Genomic DNA, 22473 nt, shown 5'->3' on the forward strand with positions numbered 1-22473 from the left:
ATTAATTACAGCCTCTCTTTTTCAACATTTTCTTGGTAAGGACTACACACAATCTTTCCCTCTCCCTCTTGAAACTTGCAATCCGTTCAAAGCTGCACGTTTAATTCCGAGTCCTTCGTCATAATCCTAGGTTTTTGGAAAATGGGTTTGGATAAAAATTGTTTCTTTCAGCTGGAAATCGTCGAATCTGTAAAATGCAGCTGCACTTTTTACTTCTTTTATGTGCGTTTGAACTTTTCAAGAGTTAAATGTATCTGAAAATTAAAGTGCTGGTGAAAAAATAGAATCTTTTTTTTGGTTTAAATTTTCTTCTGCCTCTAGGGAAAAAAAGAAAAAAAGTAAAGAATCTCTCTGCTTGTACAGTTATGAGCAGAAACGGCCATTAATTTAATCACCAAATATAAACACAACTTCTTGTTTGGTTTACATTTGACTTGGGTATCTCAATCAAACCGTTTAGATTAATCATTTGCAACTGCTACTCTTGACTTGTTTCATCACCTGCATTATTATAATGGTTTTTTGGTAACTTTTTCACCCCCCCGGCTGCAATGGAGGATATCTTGTAGTCTTAAAAATGCCCCTGATGGAAGTGATATTTCCCCGTCGTGTCCCCACTCCAACTTGGCCGTCCTTTTATAGGTGTGATTCCCTTGACTGCATTTTTGCACCCTTATTCTTGATTTAGTTCTTGCACCTTACCATTTTTACACTCCTTTTCATCACAACACCCTTCTTCTGTCTGTATTTTGCGGAAGACTAGGTAGATGCATTTGATGCCTCCCATCACTGCATTTATTTTCATTGTTCTCATTTTTTTTACTCTCTAAAAACTTCACTGTCCTAAAACTTATTTAGCTTGTGAAATTGCTGGCAGTGTTGCAGGCTGTAGTAGGAACATTTAAGGACCTGAATCCTTTTTTTCATTTTACATTCAATTTACCCCACCACTGGTTAAGAATTGCAGACCTAAACCAAGGTATGCTTCTTCAAGTTTTTATTTAGTTTTAAAAATTTCTTTCAAATTGGTGGAGATGGTTCTTATTATACTAGGAGTACTAAACTAAGACTAGTTTCCCCTTGTGAGCTCTTGTTTTAGAATTTAGATGGTTCATTAGTTCCCATTCTTGTTTGGACTTGTCATTTACCCACCGTTGGAGATTTTTGATTTTGTATTTTAAGCCATTCTTGAAGATTACAATTTGGTGTGAATATGCGAAGCAGTCACTCGGGCGGACCACAAAAGAGTTCTCCTCGACCTATATCCTCTGAGGCTTCCCCCAAAAGCTCCTCTCCTCAAACTGCATCATCAGAAGCTCCACAAAGGTTTCTCCGAGGGTAGTGCGTCAGCTCACACAGGGCCGCTTTCTTAGCCCCTACCCATCTTCATCAAACCAAGCAAACCGAGCACCAAAAGAGAGAAGCCCTAAAGTAGTCGACCCAAAAATCCCTAGAAGCCCGCTCTCTGAGGTACAGAAAGCTCATTCTTCTCTATTTCTGCAGCAAGAATCATTGGCTGTATGCTAAAAAATAGTTCTAACTTTTTATTGATGGTTGCTTGCTAAAATTTGTACTAGTTCTGTATTATGCTAAAGAACATTATCTTTCGACTTCCAGAAGAAGCGGCCTAGCAAAATACCTGAGCTCGGGGTCAATTTCTCAGCTTGAACATGATCTGGAAGTTGTCAAGGATCAATTAATCTCTACGGAAGCACAGAAGAAAAAGCCCAAAAAGATGCCGGGGAGTCAAACCACCAGCTCTTGGCCTTAACTTTGAAGCTTGAGGAGTTGCAGAAACACCTCCTGGAGCAGCCATCTTCGGAGGAAAAAAAGTTGGGCTCACAATCTGAACTTGAGGCTATAAAGAAGCAGAGCTCTCATGATTGGCTGCACTAGCGTCTGCGTTGGATAAAATCACGCACAAGTTCAGCTTGAAACGGTAGCTGAGTCCGGGCCCCTCAAGCTAAGCACTCGGAATAGAAAAACGACCTCCAAAAATTAAAAGAGAAGTTATCTGATACACTCTTGATCGTGGAAGAAATGAAACAGCAGGTAATGTATAGCAAAGAATCTGAAGCTCAGGCTCAGGCACTCGTTGGAGAGACTCTGGTGCAACTGGAAACGGCCAAGAAATGGTAAGGCTGGGTTGGATGGACAAAGGCCACTGAAGCTTATAAAGCCATTGCTTCTGAACTGGAGCAGTCGAGAGCTGTGTTAATTTCTTGGAAGATCCGTGAGCAAACCCCAGGCTGACATGTAGTGGTGGCAACAAAGACTCTCAAGGAAAAGGCGAGTGAAATGGAGGTTGGTTCTTTGAAACTCGAAGTTGAGCAATTGAGATGGGTTTAGAAGCCCACGAGAAAAGATACAATGAAAGCGAAGCCGTAGTGTGGAGAAGATACAGGATGCTATGGAAATGGTGGAGAAGTTCAAATCTGCTTGAGTCAAAAATCCGAGCTGGAAAGGGGGGTCGGAATCCAAATATGAGATCGGGAGCTGAAGGCGAACCTGATGGACAAGGAGACGGAACTGCAAGGTTTTGTGAGGAGAATGAGGGCCTCCCCTGAAACTCGAGAGCTCTGTGTCGGGGGAGAGGAGATTGGCTGGAGAAGAATTCCATGAGTCAAAAAAGCAGTTAGAAACTCTGAAGGCTAGTTTGGCACAGAAGGAGGTAGAGTGGCAATGCACAATAAAGGAAAACGAAAAACTGAAGCAAATGATGAATGGTAGAACGGTGAAAGTTGGTGACTTGGAGTCGGGTAGGGCTGCAGAGAGTGAGGCGGCCCTGGGGGAACCTGGTGGAGGAAATCGAGAAGAGTAACAAGAAAGCGGCGAGGGGGGAGCAGCTGGGGTCACAAGCAGCAATGCAGAGATGGAAGCTGAGCTGAGGAGGGGGAAAGTGCAATCGGGTCAATGGAGGAAGGCTGCGGAGGCTGCTGCTGCAATGCTGTCAGCAGGGAACAAGGAATAATGGAAGAACGGGGTCCATGGACAGTCTTAAGCCCACAGACTGGGAAGATAAGCTCGCCTTATGCGGACGATCTTGATGAGGAGTTGAAGAAGAAAAATGCCAACATGCTGAGGAGGTTTGGGGTGTTGTGGAAGAAGCCACAGAAATGGAGGGGGCAATTGGTTAATCTTTACAGGTTTTTTTTGGCCTCTACATCTTTGGGAAATTGGTTTTGAACAATATTATTCTGTGTAAAACATATGACAACCATTTCTGTTATATATCTTCAGTCAAAAAGGGGCTTAAAAACAATCTGTGTGTGTGTGTTTCTGATAGAGTTTTCATGAAGATACATGTATCTTTTCTGGCTCTCTCCCTAGACAAAAACAATGTCTGAAGAAAAACACCTACTACGTCTATGTTACAGCATTTTATGGTACATTGAATTGGATATGGGTCGTTTGGTCAAAATCAGAAAATAATTTAGAGAAATTAACATCCAATACTTGATCCATCTAAATTTGAAGTCCTACTGAGTTTTTGAAAACTGTTTCAAATTGAGTATTGCTCCCCGCTCCCCCCTATTTAGGGGTGGAATGTTTGAATGGCTGAGGTTATGTGCTGTTTTATAGTAACGAGAATCTTATGGTATGAGTTTAATGCTTGGAAATATATTTTTAGACAAAATATATTAGTAGTATGAGTTTTCTTAGGAAATAGTAGGAGTACTTTATAACAATAGAACGAATATTAAAATATCATAAAAACAGGCGAATAAAGAATATTTCAAAAATCCCAATTGTTTATTATAGGCCCAGTAATACCAAAGCCCAACTAGCCCCGAAAACTTCTATAAGATACACAGCATTTCTGGGTTTAGCCATCAATCCTCGGGACTATCTGAATAAGCGGGTGCCGCAATGGCATAACTATCAATCTAACAATCTAGCTTCGACAGCTCTTTTTTTTAATTTTTTTTTCTTCAACGAAAGATTTTCTTGTTTGTCTTTTACTTTTCTTAGTTGTTTTTACAGTATGTTTTGTGAATTTATTTTATGAGTTTGCAGTCCATTCTTGGCAAGGCTAAGCTCTTTGAGCTATGAGCACTTTGAATGCTAATGGACTTAAATCAAATGTCGCTCTAAACTGTTCTCGGCTGCTTTATTCATGGAGTTGCAGATCGTAAGTTAAACATTTTTTTAATTTTTTCCAAACGTCATATTTGTTCATTTTTTAAAATTTTTTTATTGTAAATCATTTCATTGTTATATTGTTCAGTTTTACAATTAATAACTCTGGAGTAGTGTGTTCAAGAAGAGCTCTTGTTTGTTGTTTTAACCCTGAATGTGATTTTAATATTCTATTCATATTAGATTTCTGATTTTTCATTATTGATAGTCTGTACTTCCATTAGCATATGGATCTCTTGTGAGATCCACAGTAGGAGGCTATGCCCAAAGGTAAAAACACTCTTCCACCAACTACAAAAATTTGTCCATACATAAATTAATTAGAAATTAAATTAAAACCAAATAATAGTTGAATTATAGACGTGGGGAAATTATACTAGTTTAAAAACATTTCTAAAAATAAAATTTTATCAAACACAAAAAAAAACACTGCAACCTCTTACTCGGTGTGTACATCGGAAAACACCGCTTCTTCTCCATCGCCGCTGTTGCTCTCTGCTGCCTCCCTTGACAATCCCAGATGCTGCCTGAGCCTAAGACCCAAGGGTTACGGTTCAGGTGGTTAATGGCGAAACTATACCCGGCGGTCAAGGTTCTGAATTGGAACTGCTGTGAGATTTAAAAAGAATCGTAACTGTTAGTTTTGGAACCGTGGTTCAATCAGGTTCCAAATTTCGAAATGAAACCGTCTGAACTGGAAAAATCGTGAAATTGAGCTGGAATTGCCAAAAACCGTCGGAAAGAGCAGTTTGAAATTGTGAGAACCATAAAAAATTGTCGGAATATCGATGGTTCGAACCTGAACGAATCCGTAACACCCTTGTGGTTTGGTTCCGGTTCAATAATTTCAAAATTGGAACGTGGTTCACAACGTCGCGATTCGTAACCGTGAGCATCTCGAGCCTCGCATGAGTTCCTAGTACACCTCCCAGTGTCCGGGTTTGTCGCGGTTTCGTAGCGGATGGCGTTTTCCTCGGAGTTGCTTTATCATCCGGACCTCCAAGTTCTATTTCAACACGAGACCGGTGTAGACAACATCGTGCGCGAGCCGGACGCGCGAAGAAATGCGGAGGCGGATCTAGTGTCACGGATCGGCGTTTGGCCCGGGGACGTGGGCGCCAGAGAAAGTGGCGGAGGGCTCTCGAAACATTGTCGTTGAGGTTGATAGAACGTGAGCCACCGCGTTGTAGTTCCGGCTATGCTAAGTCTTTTCCGCTTCGGCCCAAGATCACGCTCTTGCTCGTAGATGACCCGAATTTCGGGAGTCCTAAAGAACCTCAAATTCATCATAGTAGTTGAACTTTGGGGTTCCCAACATCGTAATCTTTATTGACAAGTGCCTTTACGTCATCTTCGTCGCGCCGCTCTCATGTGCGCGAGTTGTTCTCGTATATGCCCGCGAACCCTTAGAAGGCTTTCGAAATTTCTCTCCCACTTTTGGGATCTGATCCGGTTTACACGGAGGGCGTGCCTTGGCTTTAAGCCGTTGTATGTTGCTAGGACGCTGCGCCGAAGACTTGTTCGTCGATCCGTACCGACGACCCCCACTACCACCGCATGGGCCGCCACCCTCATCATCTTCATTGCCGCCGTCCCCACCGCCGATTCCACCGCCGGTCGCATGGGAATCGGCACCTCCACGCATCCGTACTTGGGACGGATGAGGGTCTCGTTGGCCCGAACTCATACCCGTTAGCTAACATAGAATTGTTTTCTAACTATCGACTTCAAGTTACTAGAGTGAATCACTCGACATTCTAAGTTTCCTTTCAAACAACATGTTGGAATCTTATGCCTGGTCAAAAGATTTTGACCAATAATAATTTGAATGAGACATTTAATTTTGTGAAATTAAATGATATAGCGTCGATCTACGTTCGGAGTAGATGACCGTGGTATATTCATTTTCCCAAATCCAATTCCTGGTGAGTGAGAAATAATGGATTAAAGTTGTGCAAAATTGCAAACTAATAAGTGAGCTAAGAGAGAAGCTACGTGATTAATTAAGAAAGTTAATTATCTCACATTGAAATTAACAAACTTATTAAACAAATATTTAATAAGAAGGATTATTACATGTAATAATTCTAGTGGACTAAGATGGTGTAGAGTCAGCGGGCACATGCGCGCGGCCGCAGCCGAGCCCGTGCCGTGTCCTTAGACTTGAACTTGGTCTTTGGATGTTCTTTGGGCCCGGTCGTGGGGCTCGGTGCCCATGCATTCTACACACGTTCACAAAGCATTTCTTGCATCATAAGCTCCCTCCCTCTCTCGCATTGTCTTTCTTGTCGAAGCTCGCCTCGACTCGACTAACAATTTGTTCACGGTTTCGTTTCATTTTTGGTTGTAATTTCGTTTCGCTTTGCCATTCTGTATTCCTTCTTTTGAGTTGTATTACACCCGATTATCTCTTGTAATCCGGGAAAAACCCAAAACAACAAAGAAAGTACGTTAACATGTAAGGGTTTGTTAGACGTCATATGAATGTAATCACAAAGCTTCTAAGACCCTTAAAATACCTTCATTAGTAGGTTTACCTTTTTGAGGATATTTTATTACAATGTTTCCAATCGATTCCATCACACATCATTAAATCATACTCTCTTTACATTATTTTTCTATTATTTACTAATTTTTCACTTTAACTACTTATTTATCGTTATCTCAAAACACATGAAAAAAAGGATTTAAAAGGAAATTAAACCCATTTTTATAACATGAATTAAAAGCCCATGAGAAAAAAATCAACAATTAAATCATGAACCGAAAAACAATAGATAAAACTTGAGGTTGGAATTATGCTTTTTTTTCAATCACAAGACTCCCAACTTTAAGATGGAACATGTAAAATATGAAAGCATGGATGAATTGATTAATAAAGTTGAACTCTTTTAAAAAAGTATGTTGAGGAGTATTTTGGAGAGGAGGTTCTTTTTTAATTTGGGGAACAAAAGCTCAAAAAAGGAAAATGACTAATAAGAGACCAGGGGCGGATGGGAACCCATCGTCCGCGGGATTTTCGGGGGATACCCCCCTCGGGCATCATCCCTCACCGACAGGGACGAGGGGCACGGGCGATGCGCGGTTTAGTTTTTTTTTTTTTTAAATTTTTTAAATTTCAAAAACCCATATATATCAAAATTTATTATTTTTACACTTATTTTTTTTCACTTATCTCTCAAAATTACTACATTTTCAACAAGAGGTTTGAGATTATCCGAATATCCATGCGGGGGTGCACGATGGCCGGGACGAACCCGACGAATCCCGGCCTTCGACACCAACGCCGGCGATCCCAAATTTTTACCCACTCTAGGGCGTCCGATATGGAGCCGTTCCACACCGCCCCCCGCCCGCCGCCCCGCGGCCGGCCCGCTTCGGGGCCCCCACCAAGGGGGGTCAGCCCGGGGTTTCCAAAGAGGGGGAAGGTTCGCCGGCGACGAAAATCGCCCGAATCCATCGTCTTGCAGATTTGGTTGATGCCCGGGGGATCCGGGGACGCCAACAACCGAGGGTGCCGATGGGAGCGCACGCCGGAAAAAACGCGGCCAAACCGGCAACGGCCCGGGGGCCGGGGGCCCAAACCTGGATAAATAAAGGGTAAATTTGTTCGCGCGAGTACGAAAAATGCAGGGGGGGCCTGGCGAGTCTCGGGTTTTCGGGACAAAACATGCACGTTTTTAACGGGGATTTCGGGGACTAAATCCCTGGCGCTCGAGGGCGCAAAGTTCGTTGGTGGTGTGATTCCCAATCGACGGCGGCGAGAGGAGGGGCCGAAGCGCACCTTCAATGATTATACAAGTAGCGATAGCGGCGCGCTCCGATGGACCTCAACGCCGGTTCGAGGATGGAGTTCCAGCACCGATGTCCTCCGCATCTCCCCGCGCGGGCCGCAGGGCAAGGGCAAGGCCACATCCTCCTCCTGTGCGCCGCCCTGAGCAAGCCCGTCGCCGCCCCGGTCGACGCCGTCCGCGACTCGACCGCGGCCCATGCATACGCGGATTTGGCGACCTCCTCCGACTCACGGGACGTTGTCGGACGCACACCACCCTCATGCAGCGACCAACCCGGCTCAAATCGAGGGCATCAATGGATGATCAATGGCCTCAGCCGCAAGTTGGGACTTCTCTAGACTAGCCCCTTTTTTTTGTATTTAGTGTTTTTTTATTTCTTATTTTGTAACTTTTTTTTAATTAAGTAAAATTAGAATTTTCCTTTAATTGTGTTGTTTTTATTTGTTTATTATTTTTATTTACATTTGCAAACATAAAAATATAAATACAAAATAGTGAAATGCTTAGGGCGTCGCTAGGCGAAGATTATATGCCACTGCACGAGTGGGTAGAAGGGATAAAAGCTCTTGACGTGCGGCAAGATAGGCTCAGCGAGCGTCCCATTGTGGATGCTTCAAGTGGTTCAATAAGATTGCCGCATGTTCCTAAAAATGATTTATACACAAAAAGAATAGTATTTCATAACTAAATTTCTACCTTTTAGTTAAAAAAAAAATTCTCCATTTGTTCGTGAAAAAATACCTCAGTGTGCCATTTCACTACATCCGCGACCTAAATCCATTCTATTTTTATTTTGGATAAGCTGAACCACATATTCTACTATAAATCAATAACCTCTCCGCCTTAAAATAACACTTTTTATTTTTATTCGTCACTTAAATATGCACTTCGATTTTAGGAAACTTTTAAATGAAATAAATACTACTAATAATGTGTACTTCGCAATTCACTAATATTATTTCCACATTTTTTTTCTTTATTTCTCTATTATTTAATCAAGTATACATTAAAACTCATACACTTTCAAAAGTTATTTTTAAAGGATGGTTGTACTAGTATATGTAAAAGTGAAACTAATATTACATTAATTTGTTTTTATTTTTCTTTATATAATCAAATAATCTTTAAAACTCATGCAATTATATAATTTTCAAATTAAATAAACTGAAAAATTATCTTGCTATCTGGACCAGAGCTCGTAACACATACGGCTCCCTGCGGCAGGGTCTCACACCCCTTCCTAGGCGGGTCTCCCACCCTCCTGCGTTACCAAACCCGAATCCCTTCACGCCATCCTCCTATCCGCACCCCTATTTTTTAGCGCTACCGATGATACATATAATTATACTGCTCCCTCCGTTCCACATTTCTTTGGAAAAGAGTTGGGAGTGAACAGTATTGCAATCTTCAAATTTAGTCATGCTGCAACCCAAGTCACCCCGTACCACGCCCCCACCATAAAAACGGAAAACGACACCAAAATTTCTTTCATGGCAGTTACATCCTCCTCCACCACCACTGCCATCAAATTAACTGGCAACCTATACATACACATATACGTATAACTCAAATCTCCCGCCCTTCCAACTCAACGCACTCACGCAACCGAACATCTATCGCTGTTACGTTAATTTGATCGAATTCAGATCTGAACGAGGCGTCAGAGCGACCAATTGTGATCCGAACAGTATCGACTAAAGAGGCGCCTGGAGGTGGTCGGAGAATGGAGTACATCGACAGATTGCCGAGTATGGATCTGATGCGCTCCGAGAAATGATGTTGGCTCAGCTTATTATACCCGTCGAATCGGCTCACGCGCCGTCTCCTATTCGGCCAACTAGGTCTCCTCCAATTCCGCGATGTGAGCTCAGATCCTTTTGTTTCACTATTTGCCTCTCTTATTTACTGTTTACACTGGTAATTAGTTGCTTAGCGGCTACTTGTTGGCGAATTTTAGTTTTTGAGATCCGCTGTTTTATGTAGATGGAGTGAGGGATGATCTAGTGTTGCCACTATTGTGTGGCTTGTTAGGATTGGTTTCTTCTCTATAAGTTTCGTTTCTAACAATTTGCTTTGTATCAAATATCTGCATCAGCGATTCAGGTGGTATGCTTATCAAGGTAGTTGCCTGGGAACGGCTGATCACATTGAAAGGTTTAAACGATAAATAATTAATTGGTAATGTGATCTAGAGATGCACAATTTAGATATTCACTGTAAATTCCATTTACCTTGTTTCTGTTTGTTTTGTTGTTTAACATTGTCTTGGCAATATAAAATCTTGACATAGCTGAACTGCTTAGGTGTTTTACTAGGACCTGGTTTGATGGAAACATTGTTATGCTAGGATACTGTAAAGTCACTACTCATGGGCTGCTCTATTCTTGGAAGTTACGAAGTCATATCCCTATGAATAAAATGTTGAATTGCCAATCAGTTGGTAGAGAAACAAATATACCACTAAAATTTGTTCCCTGAAACATGTTAGAATTTGTTGCTCGGTGTTGGGGTTAGAGGTGGTTGAGTCCCATTAGGTATTTGTACGTTCATAAGCCCCATCTTTTGGAGAATAGGTGTGCCAATGTATGATACTTCCGATGAGCAATCAATGATGTAGTCATCAAGAAAGTTTTTGCTGTGATTTTCACGATATCCTGGCTATTATACTCTAAGTAGGTGTTTATTGTGAATGATAGTCATAGAATAGATTGATAAAACATAGGATTGAGTATGGATGAGATGGTCAAACAAGTGCAAAATTAATCAACCCATCAAACTAAATGGTGGATTAGCATGGAGTATTTTTATCAATCCATCTTTTCACTCAAAGTATACACCCCCTAAGATTACGAATATGATTATTATTCATGTGATACGACACCAGCTTTAATTATTCACTTTAGCCACAATATATTTTTGGACTGTTACTAAATTCAGATGGCCTTCATCAAAACAAAGGTTAATAGGTATATCCCATCACACTCATCTTCAGGCCAAGGATTGTTCTTGTCTTAGTGGCACATTCTAGATCCCTTAGTCATTACTTATTATTTAAAATATGAAGGAAAGATTGATGACAAACTTAGGGAGGCCCTTCTAGTCCTCTCTGAAATATTTTGTTGAATTTAATTAGAAAAGACCTGAGGTGATCACTGACCATTTTCATTATCTGAGTTGCTTTTCTATCATTTACAATCTGGTTTCTGGGAAGTCATTTTCTGTTACTGTTACCACCCCACGTTTCTTGTTGAAATTTCATTTTTGAAAATTGGCAATAGGTTAAAAGATGTGCTGAGATGTCCAGAAAATTACGTTTTTTCAAAGATCAGATACATAAAGCTGGTCTAATGCTATCTCCTCATCCAGCTCCAGAAACCGATATTGAATTAGAAGAATTGGAGGTCTGTTTCTTTCTTTTCATCTCCATGCATCTATTTACTATCATTAACTATTGGTTACCTTCTTTGACTGCTGTGTTTTTTTCTTGTGCTCATTACTTCCAACTATTTTTGAACTCTGACTTTAGGCTGGACTTGCTGAGCATGAGCACGAGTTAATTGAAATGAATCATAACAGTGAGAAGCTGCAGAAAACTTACAATGAGTTGCTTGAGTTCAAGATGGTCCTACAGAAGGTATATTGGCAAACAGTTGATGCGTTCCTGTTCCTTTTCTTTTCGTAAAAGAAAGAGCTAAGTTAAAAACTTGATTGTAATAATTTACATGGATAGGGTCTACTGAGTTGTTTCAAAAGTTGTTCAGGAATTTTAGACCAACCTAATAATCTCAACTGTTTGGGAGATCCTATGAGGTTCATCACTACCTTTTCTTTCTCAATGCCGAGAAAGATGAGCAATAGACAGAAGACAAGAGGATGATCAGTTTACGCTTGGAATAAGAAAACTGCTTCTTCTCCTTTTTATTCACTGATGAACTGAAAATTGCTCCCTCTTTAACATTGCTAGGAGAAGATAACACCCACTCACAACTCACAAGGAAAGCACACAAAGAGAACAGCTAAAACAAAATGGTTCACATGTGACATGTAGATAAGCTAATTGAGGAAAATGGTTTACCAGATCGTTCCTCTTGCTTTTAGAACCACCTAATGTAACTAGATTATCTTATTGAACCCACCCAATCCTCTTTTTCTGGGGAGTTTAGAACTTTTCATGGTTTCACAATCTTTTAACAGAACTACTTAAGCTAGTATGTTGGAGAAAAGAGGGCAGGGAGGCAGACGGGGAATAGTAAGAACAGAAAGTATAATTGATGTATATAAAAAAGAAATAAATGATAATCCTCTTTCAAGGCCACTCCTCTAACGAGACACTACGGTAAATTTCCATCCTTGTACTAAACTCAAGACTTAACAATCCTCTCAAACCTAAAGGACAACATTAATAAGATAAGCTAAAGAGACTCCATGATCTTTTCAATCAAATCTCCATAAAGACTCCATGATCCAGGTTGTTACTCTCAATAATCAACAACCCTCCGACTCACCATCACACGATGCGTATCATAATCTTTTTCTCACCCCTCATCTTTAAATCTGCTGCTTTTTAAGTTTTATCATTACATGTAAGCATTTAAAGGGTGATTCCAGGCTGGTGACTTCCTTATGCCTGATGGGAATCATTCTACAGCACAAGATACAGAGTTAGATGAGAATGTCCATATAAACAGTGATTATGCCGATTCAGCATCACTGTTGGAACAGGTAATCTTGTAAAATGATAAGTTGCTGCTTAACTATATTTATGATTAGCCAACTGCTGTGGTGTTGTATTCATGTAGGTTTTCTAATTGCAGGAGATGCAACCTGGAATGTCAGATCAGTTTGGTGTGAAGTTTGTAAGTGGCGTCATTTGTAAATCTAAAGCATTGAGATTTGAGAGGATGTTGTTTCGTACAACAAGGGGAAATATGCTTTTCAATCAGGCACCAGCTGATGATCCAATTGTCGATCCTGCATCAAATGAAATGGTCACTGTTCTTCTCTTCCCCCTAATAATGCCTACCTTTCTCTAATTTGAATACTGAATTCAATTATTAAACAAATCAGAATAAGCTGAAATGCCACTCCAGAAATTTAAAATGTACTACCAGTCTACCATCTATTTATCATGACTAAGCACACACATTCTAAACTAGTTGATTCTATTTATTTCAAAATTACTTCATCACTTCCTTATTGTCAGGATATTGTGATACTTGGGAATTGGTATCACCTTTGTTGCTGAGGGTCACTACATGTTTTTAGTACTGATGTTTACCTCTGCATCTGCAGGTTGAGAACACAGTTTTTATGGTATTCTTCTCAGGCGATCAAGCAAGGAAAAAAATCCATAAAATATGTGAAGCATTTGGAGCAAACTGCTATCCAGTTCCTGAAGACTCGATCAAGCGGAGGCAAATCACTAGAGATGTATGCTGCCAATTAGATTTCTTTTGTTGTTGCGTTTTGGAACTACAGGAGACGTGTTTGAATGCCAGCGTAGTCTGTTTTCACAAGCTAAATGGGTTTTTTTGTTTGCTTTTGATGTAATGCAGCAATTGATGCATTGCATTATTTTGTAGTTGAAAATTGGGGAAGAATTTGGACAGATTTATCCTTGTAGTTAATGTATTGAAGATGGCTAATGATCTATTGACGTCACTTTGTTAAATCATAGCCGAGAAGCTGTGCATACTGATGTCACTTTCTAAAGTGGCTTCTACAACTCATGTGCTGATTTATTCATAGGACGTCACAAAGAAGTGCCTGGTTGGTGAGGGTTGGTGTCCAATATTTGCAAAAACTATGGTACTACAAATTTGAGATAAACCTAGAGCAAGTAATTATTTTATAAAATAAGTGAAGGGGATATATTCCATCATATTGCAGATTCAAGATGCTCTGCAACGCGCAACTTTTGATAGTAATTCACAAGTGGGTATAATATTTCATGTGATGGACTCAAATGAATCACCTCCAACATTCTTCAGGACAAACCATTTTACAAATGCATATCAGGAAATTGTCGATGCATATGGGTAAGTCATGTATAATCATAGTTCTCCACTTCTCAGGTTGTAAAAATTTTCTCTCGGCATCTTTGTACTCTATTTTCTACGTTGTCATTAATTTTATTATATGTGTTTGTTTAAGATTTGGGTAAATCGGACTTCAGAATTGGGATAAGTAGTTATGTGTGAATTAATTTTCTGGTTAACGTTAGCTTTGGAGTATACAATTTGGAGAGAGAAGTTTGACTATGGATATCAAATCATTTTGATGAAGTTGCTGGAGAATTTCATAATCGAATAAATCTAATATTTTCCCTCCATCATTTGAAACATTGCTCATTTCTTTTCTGCACAGATTTTAATAAATGTTAGGTAACTGTTAGATGGGTGGAACAAGGAGCCCTAATTTGTTGTAGGGGTATTGGTTTTAATTGTAAATATTAGAAGTCTGGGCTATGCTTGGTATTTATGTAAATGAGTTGATAAAGTGAGGAGAAAATATAAAGGGTAGTGGTGGGATAAATATCAAAATTGAAATGGAAAATGTTTTTGGGGACAGACTAAAATTACAAAATGGGCAATGTTTTTAGTGACTTATTTGATTTCAAAACTGACTAACTAGTTGACCACATTAGACAAAATGTCAGTACTTGTTTCTCCACTTCCTCTCTGAACCTGTGAGGGAATGTTACAGGTTCTGTTTAGCAGAAAATAACTTATAGTCGAGGGTTTTCCAGATATAAATGTTTGAATGTTGACTGTTTTTTTCCTTAATATTTGCTTTTGCATTTAGGTAGGATACTTCCATTTGTTTTAGTAATTTTTTGAAAATTTTGCTGTATGTGTAATGATATTTAACTCTATATAGGTCTTAACTGCTAAAAATGGCACTGATTAAAGTATTATACATTGCAGAGTTGCAAAATATCAAGAGGCAAATCCTGCTGTTTATACCGTCATTACATTTCCATTTCTTTTTGCCGTGATGTTTGGGGATTGGGGTCATGGTATATGCTTACTGCTGGGAGCTTTAGTCCTTATAGCACGCGAGAAAAGATTAGGTTCACAGGTATGTTATGACATTCTATTCTCTTTTTAAAGGATGCATTTTCTGTTTAAACACATGTATACATTCTTTTTACAGATCAGAACTCCATCAGTTTCTCTGGTGTAATTGTACCTTTTTCCGAATGTCTAGACTGTTGATAAAATTTTAAAAATAAATTATTTCTCTCCATTGAACCTGAAGTATAGATAAGGTGGGCATATATTATCACACAAACTTTTCTTGTTGGTTCTTGTCCTTAATCAAGTCACACATTTTACTATTTTCTCTTACAACATACATAGGGTGCAAGTACTAAGTACTGATCTTGAAATTAATAGAAGGTTCCTTTGTTGGCCTTAATTAAACGTATTGTTTCCTTGTTGTAGGGAACTTTTAGTAGATTTCAATGTCTGTAAGTAGTTTGAATTCAAGTAGATTGTAGAAATGCCTGCAACTGTGTTGGGATATCTAAGGAAGATAGATTTCCAATGTTTTCCTGAAATATAAACTCAATATAAGCTCCCTTGACATCTGTGATCATATAAGATATGGCTCTTCCTTTAAGCTAAAAACAATAAAAATTGAAATTATCTTGATTCAGAGATGAGTTTAAACTGGTATATGGTGGAAAATAATAAAATTCTTCAGCCATTCCTCTGGGAGACAGAAACTGATGCAATATCTATTAAGTGAAGTGTCAAAAGATATGTGATGAGTCTACAAAATTTCTTGGTCTAATACACTATGTATGTGTTTAACTCAAAGGAAAGTTGTAGATGAAACCTGGAAATCTCTTCATTCATTCACCAAGTCATGGAGAAAACTAAATAGATGTAACAGATCACCCTAGGTACACACTTGCTAGCTGTTTTAACCTGAATTTGGTGAATGTCAATTAGCCATTTGATGCTTATGGTGAGGTCGAATATGCAAATGCTAAAGAAGGCAAGGTCCTTGCAAAGAATAGAAAATAAGTAAAGAAATAAAGAAGACTGTCCCACAACAATTTTTAGTTATTTATGATGTTCAAATAGTTATCTTCAGCTATTTTTCTTCTATTCATTGTCAACACGTGGCTCTTTTTCTTCTGCTTTGCTTCGTCCTAATTGTTTGTTTCCACCAGAAACTTGGCAGCTTTATGGAAATGCTATTTGGCGGTCGATATGTCCTCCTGCTGATGTCATCGTTTTCAATATATTGTGGCGTTATATACAATGAATTCTTTTCAGTTCCTTTTCACATATTTGGTAGTTCCGCCTATAAATGCAGAGATGCTACATGCAGGTAAGAAACAGCAGTTTTATTTCTCTGAGAATAGATTGAGATTGATATATCGAGAGCTGAATACTTAATACGCTTCCTTGGTTTAGAATCTGATAGCTATAAGGTTATGAAGTTTTTTGTGCAGCAGGCTTTGATAAACAAATCAGGTCTATTAAGAAAACTGGCTCTCTTTTCAGAATTTAGCTTATACACGTGTCAAAAGCATTTACTTTTGTGAAATATATTTTGAAATACAGTTAAATGATCCTTGTCCATATAGGTGTCATTTTTATTTTCATGTAGTCTAAGCAACATTTAGTATCCAGATTTAAAATTAGTAAATGGGTTTGCAGTATCTCAGGAAACAGGCTTCTGAGGTTTTGTTTTCTATATCCCATCAGACTATGTAAATTTTTAGGAAACTCTGTAGCTCTTTCTATAATTCCGTGCCCCTCCTTTGGGATCGCTGCCATATACTTTGACCATCATTAAGAATTAATCCTTTTGTTATAAGTCATGTTGGTCTTTGTACTTGAAAATTTCAAAATCTCATTCTCGTGCTCCTCGTTCGCCTTATCAGCGAAGCAGGTACAATCGGTTTGATTAAAGTTGGGGATACATATCCATTTGGCGTGGACCCAAGTTGGCGTGGAAGTCGTTCTGAGCTGCCTTTCTTAAACTCTCTCAAGATGAAAATGTCTATTTTGTTTGGTGTGTCACAGATGAATTTAGGAATTATAATAAGTTACTTCAATGCACGCTTCTTCAAGAACTCAATTGATATCAAGTATGATCTCTCTCTCTCTCTCTCTCTCTCTCTCTCTCCCTCTCCCTCTCCCGCTTCCATACATGCTGGCAATCATTGAATAATCTACTGGTTATAGATGGTAAATATGTTTTGCTTTGGTACCAGGTACCAATTTGTGCATGATGATCTTCCTTAACAGCCTTTTTGGATATCTTTCTCTTCTCATTATTATCAAATGGTGCACCGGTTCTCAAGCAGATTTGTATCATGTGATGATCTATATGTTCTTGAGCCCCTTTGAAGATTTGGGGAGAATAAGCTGTTTTGGGGTCAGGGTGTGCTTCAGGCATGACTAATATTCAGTCTTTCTTTGATTTTGCTATGTATGTAAATACAATAAAATAAAGTTTAACTAATGTAGATCACTGATAAAATTTAACAGGTTATATTGTTGCTCGTAGCTGTTATTGCTGTCCCGTGGATGCTATTTCCAAAACCCTTTATTTTAAAGAAACTTCATACTAGAGGTAGCCCCTGCACTCATTGTATGTGTTATTTCCTTAAACTGCTTTTCTTATCTTTACCTTACCCGTCCTGGTAAAGTTTGGAAATTATTTCCTCTGAAAACTCTTTAAATTGCACCCTCTTTCTTTCACTGGCACCACTGCTGCAGCCTATCTTCTATCTTCCAGTTTTTACTTTCCAACCCCCCACCCCCCCCAAAAAAAAATAAAAAATAAATAAAAATTGAAGGGAGCAACAAAATTGTGTGTGTTCTACCTTAGTCCGTCTTACATTCAACCAGACTATTGTAGTTCCTGAGCCTGAGCATCTTGGAACCTTTGACGCTTGACTAACATTGCCATATTTCTTATGCTTAACTAAGAGATTCCAAGGCCGGGCATATGGAATTCTTGGGACCTCTGACATGTATAGTGACGAGGAGCCTGATTCTGCAAGACACCCTCATGGTGAAGAGGAGTTCAACTTTAGTGAGGTCTTTGTTCATCAAATGATTCATTCGATTGAGTTTGTACTGGGTGCAGTTTCTAATACTGCATCATATCTTCGTCTGTGGGCACTGAGGTACACTGATTCTAATATGCTGTTGGTGCATATTATTCCTCAATGGCTTTGTAATTGTAATCCTTGTTTTGTAACAGTTTGGCCCACTCAGAATTATCAACTGTTTTCTACGAGAAGGTTCTCCTGCTTGCCTGGGGTAAGTTTATGCATATCGTATAAGATTGAACAAGCTGCATAACTCTTTTAGTGCTGTTTTTTATCTGAAAAATCCCATCCAATTATGCCAGTTTTATTTTCATTAAGTTTACGTGATATATTCTCATGTTAAATAGTTGAAGTAAAACCTCTGGCAATCTTGTATGCTAGGACTGTAAAGTTCGCCTGTTAATGTTAACAGATGAATCTTCTCAAGTTTCGTTTTGTTTGCTTTGCTCTTAAAATAGCAACACTGTGTTAAATATTTTCTTATAACAGAGATATAACTCCATCTCAAATATTTGCCTTCTAAGATTTTCTGATGCGATTGTAATGATGCAGATACAACAATTTCATGATACGTCTAGTGGGGCTGGCAGTTTTTGCATTACAGCGGCATTCATACTACTTATGATGGAAACTCTTAGCGCATTCCTCCATGCCTTACGTCTACACTGGGTGGAATTTCAAAACAAGTTTTACAGTGGGGATGGATACAAGTTCAAGCCCTTCTCCTTTGCCTCACTAACAGATGAAGATGAGTAGTCCTTTTTTCCCAATTTTTCGAGGCAGCAGGAAGAAGAAGAAATTTTGCAGTCGTGACAGGCGATGATGATGATAATAGTATGGTGTGTGGAGAGTCGTTTGCTTGTTTCTTTAACATGATACTACTAGTTTATATTAGAGTTCTAATTGTGAGCCTTGACTCGAAAAATTCTTAGATGCAAAGCCTCTCGCGGGATTAGGGGATTAAGATGTAAAAAAGGACCTTCTATACGTAGATTATCAGCCTTTTTTGTTCTTAACAACACCCATATTTGTACAACTTTTATACAGAAACTATTGCTCAAATACTTGTAGACTATGTAACCAAACCATTTTGGTTTATCTTTTTGCTCTTATTAAATAAATTATTTATAGTCTTTGAATTCTTCAAAGGTTTTTGTTGTCTGCCTTTTCTTGTAATTCTACAACATATAATAGTATTTTTAACTATCCACCGATTCACGTTGGCAATTCCAAATGAATGAAGAATTCTACTTTATAGTAACATAGTTTATATATTCAATCAATGATAATATGCATGCGTATGATATAATCCTCAGTCCCAAAAAAAAACAATTTACTTTTATCTTTTAGGTCCATACTCTTAAAATTAATCTACTTTCATTTAATAAGTTGTTTTTATTAATAATTTTTCACAAACAATGCTTTAATAATTTTTTATTTTATCTATATTCTACTACTTATCAATTTTGTATTAAGATATGTGATATTCTCAAATTCTTTATTTAGTACTACTATTTATATGTTCAACTAATTAAATTATGTATATTTCCATCTACACTAGTGCTCATGAACAAGTAGTAGTATTATCTTAGGCTTATCATATGTTAGATAAAGTACAAATAAGTAATAGTGCTAATAATAAATTCCATAATTATCAGCTTATAAGATACTCTCTGCCCTTTAAAATGAAAGCGTTTCGCTTTTTGGTACCAATTAAAAATAAACGTTTTAAAATAAAATAAGCTTTTATCTCTTTTTTTTTTTACTTTCTTTCTATCTTTATTAGCTTAAGCAATGGTTAAAATAAGTTAGATTTAAAATGTTTTTTTAAGTGGGGGAGGAGTATTTAATTAAACATTAAAAAAATGTTTATTTATTACTCTTCATATCCTGTAACATAGCAACGGTACAAGCGTACAAATACGCAAGCGAATCCTAGGCGAGTAACATCACGCGCTTCACTGTTGAGATTACCGCCTGCCTTCATTTTTAAAATCAGTTCGCAGAGTTCGAACTTTGCATACAGGATCTGGAAATCGCCTTCTTCTCCTTCCCAAAAATTCCTCAATCAAACGTTACATTTTATGAATAATCTCTTAGCATATCAGTTTTGCTCCGTCAACGCGCCGCAGAAATAGGGGAAAAATGCGCTCGGATTCCAAAAAACCCACTCACCGTCCGCAACGCGCCGCGTGCTCCCTCCGTCGGTCAGATTTCCGTTTTCTGTACCTTTTTTCCTGCATTGTCTTCTCGCTTCCAAATGCGGATTTTGCCAATTTTGATCCCGATGCAATAGTAGCTTCTAAGTGTCAGGGTTTCAGTTTATGCATATTCGTTTATGCGAGTTGCTAATTGCTTCGTCTGTATTCGTGTGTTCCTTTCAACTTGGATTGAGATGATCGATTTCTCATTTCCTGCTTCAATTTTTGGACGAAAAGATTAGATCGAAACTTATTGCAATGATGGAAAATTGTGGTGTTTTACACAAATAATCACTCATAAATTGGTAGTGGAATTTAATAATTTGTATTCTATGTATGGATTCAAGCTGATATATGCTTCTGTGTACGGTATTAAACTGATATAGGCTTCTTATTCTGCTTGTTTGTTTATCCATTACCTTTTCTTCCATCTTGCAGATGCTTTAGAAAATGCTCAGGGTTTAGCAAGCCCTTGTTCCATATCTAAAGAGAGGAGCTGTTCCAAGGATAATATCAGTGTAAATAAATCTGGAACTTCAAGCCTTTGTTTGGAGCCACAGCAGATGAAAAAAGAGGAAAAAGGGAGGAAATGTAATTTGCGGAAAAGTCTAGCATGGGACAGAGCCTTTTCAACTGAAGAAGGTGAGCAGATTTACTATGCATCTATCTAATTTTCCACATACACTAATCTTATATAAATTACATAAGTTTGCATTCACTAGGAATGAGGCAATACTTTTAATCCTTTGTTCTCTCCTTAGGTGTATTGGATCCCCTAGAACTGTCTGCCATAAGTGGTGTATCTTGTAGAGCTGGATTAACTTTCATAAGTGAAGGTACTCCTGTTAGTTCCGCCAAGATGAAGAATTCCATAAATATAAGGAAAATTATCAGTCATCACCAATGCTTGATTTCTCTTCCTCCAACCGTACGACATCAACATCTCTGGTCAGTTATCACTAGATCATTTTTCTCTTTCTAATGGTTGGAAGTTGGCTTTCTAATTCTATTGGTCTTTCAGGCTTTACAGAAATTCTCAACTAATTCAGGCATCAAACTTCAGTCAAAATATATCGACTGCCCTCGACCTTTACCTTCACCATCATATCCTTTGGTTATAGTGCATAATGAATCTAGGATTTTTCTTACTTTCACCACTCATTTCTGACAAAAGTTTGAAGTACACTATCCTTAATATCTATGTACATTAAAAAGGCCGGCAAATGCAAGTGTCGGAAAACTACAAGCAAGGAATCAAAGCTGCCCAAAGTTCTGGCTTGAAGCCAAGCCTCAGTCCAGCTTGTGCTACAATTAGGAGTACTATACCCAGAGGGAGCCATGTTAAGCACAACCGGATAACTCAACCAGGTAACTGCATATCGAATCTCACTTGTGTTTGATAATTTTTCTGAAAAGTCTAGAACAGCTATGTTTGTCTTCATTCTGTTTATCCCCTTGAATACTGGATCATTTGCTTTGGTCATTTAGAAACTTTCAAGTATTAGTAAATCTTTGTATGTAGAAGTATGGTGCACAATATCTCACTTCTATTTTCTCATGCAGTTTTAGCATACAGAGAACGGGGAAACCCAAAAAGAGCTCCCTGAAAATTTGAATGACACTAAAAAACGCATAAAGAGCTATATTCCTCAATCAGCCAACCATTCAGATGGAAATTTGAAAAAACCTGACTGCTGTATATAGAAATTTCTTAAAACCAAAAACTGCTTCAACTAGTTCCCCGAATTCAGCTAGAAACATTGGCAGCAACTTCCACTAATCTTTTCCATTCTGCCATTCTTCCTTCAAACTTTAATGTTTTTGCAGGACTTCTCATCATTCAATGGTTTTTCCATCAATCAAGTCTAGTGACAATTGGAAAAGCCTATAGTTCGCTTCAAAAATACTCCAAGCAATTTGACTCAAATGGCTAGAGAACTCATGTAGAGAAGATATGATTCAGCAACTTTTTCTCAGAATGCTCAAAAAAATTTCTAAAATTTTGCATCCTTTGAAAAACAAGCGATGAGGCCATCAGGTCAGAATGCCATACCATCTTTGTCATTCTTCAGTCAGGTAGTTTTGACTTCAGTTATCCAGTAGAGCTTGAAAATAGAAAAAGTATTAGTCCATATTTGCTTCCTTTTATTGCTAATTTCTTTGCTTCAGCCTAAACCTTCTGTATTCCGGGTTTTCCATCAGAGATTGGGTCATATTTTTTTTGTAGGAATCCCGGAAGTTTGGGGTTTCAAGGCAA

At 38.4% G+C, this 22473-nt stretch overlaps 1 long non-coding RNA gene and 2 pseudogenes across 1 annotated transcript; all 3 read left to right on the forward strand.

Moving 5' to 3' along the window:
- The first annotated feature begins 1213 nt into the window (after window positions 1-1213).
- On the forward strand, window positions 1214-3186 carry LOC125199223 (annotated as a pseudogene).
- An 8016-nt stretch (window positions 3187-11202) lies between these two features.
- On the forward strand, window positions 11203-17605 carry LOC125199225 (annotated as a pseudogene).
- A 2583-nt stretch (window positions 17606-20188) lies between these two features.
- Window positions 20189-20780, forward strand: LOC125199215. The gene is made up of 2 exons (XR_007172549.1): window positions 20189-20222; window positions 20655-20780. It is a non-coding gene; the product is annotated as an uncharacterized LOC125199215 (long non-coding RNA).
- Window positions 20781-22473: the final 1693 nt, after the last annotated feature.

This window comes from Salvia hispanica, unplaced genomic scaffold (assembly GCF_023119035.1).
Source record: "Salvia hispanica cultivar TCC Black 2014 unplaced genomic scaffold, UniMelb_Shisp_WGS_1.0 HiC_scaffold_425, whole genome shotgun sequence".
Classification (NCBI taxonomy): Eukaryota; Viridiplantae; Streptophyta; class Magnoliopsida; order Lamiales; family Lamiaceae; genus Salvia; species Salvia hispanica.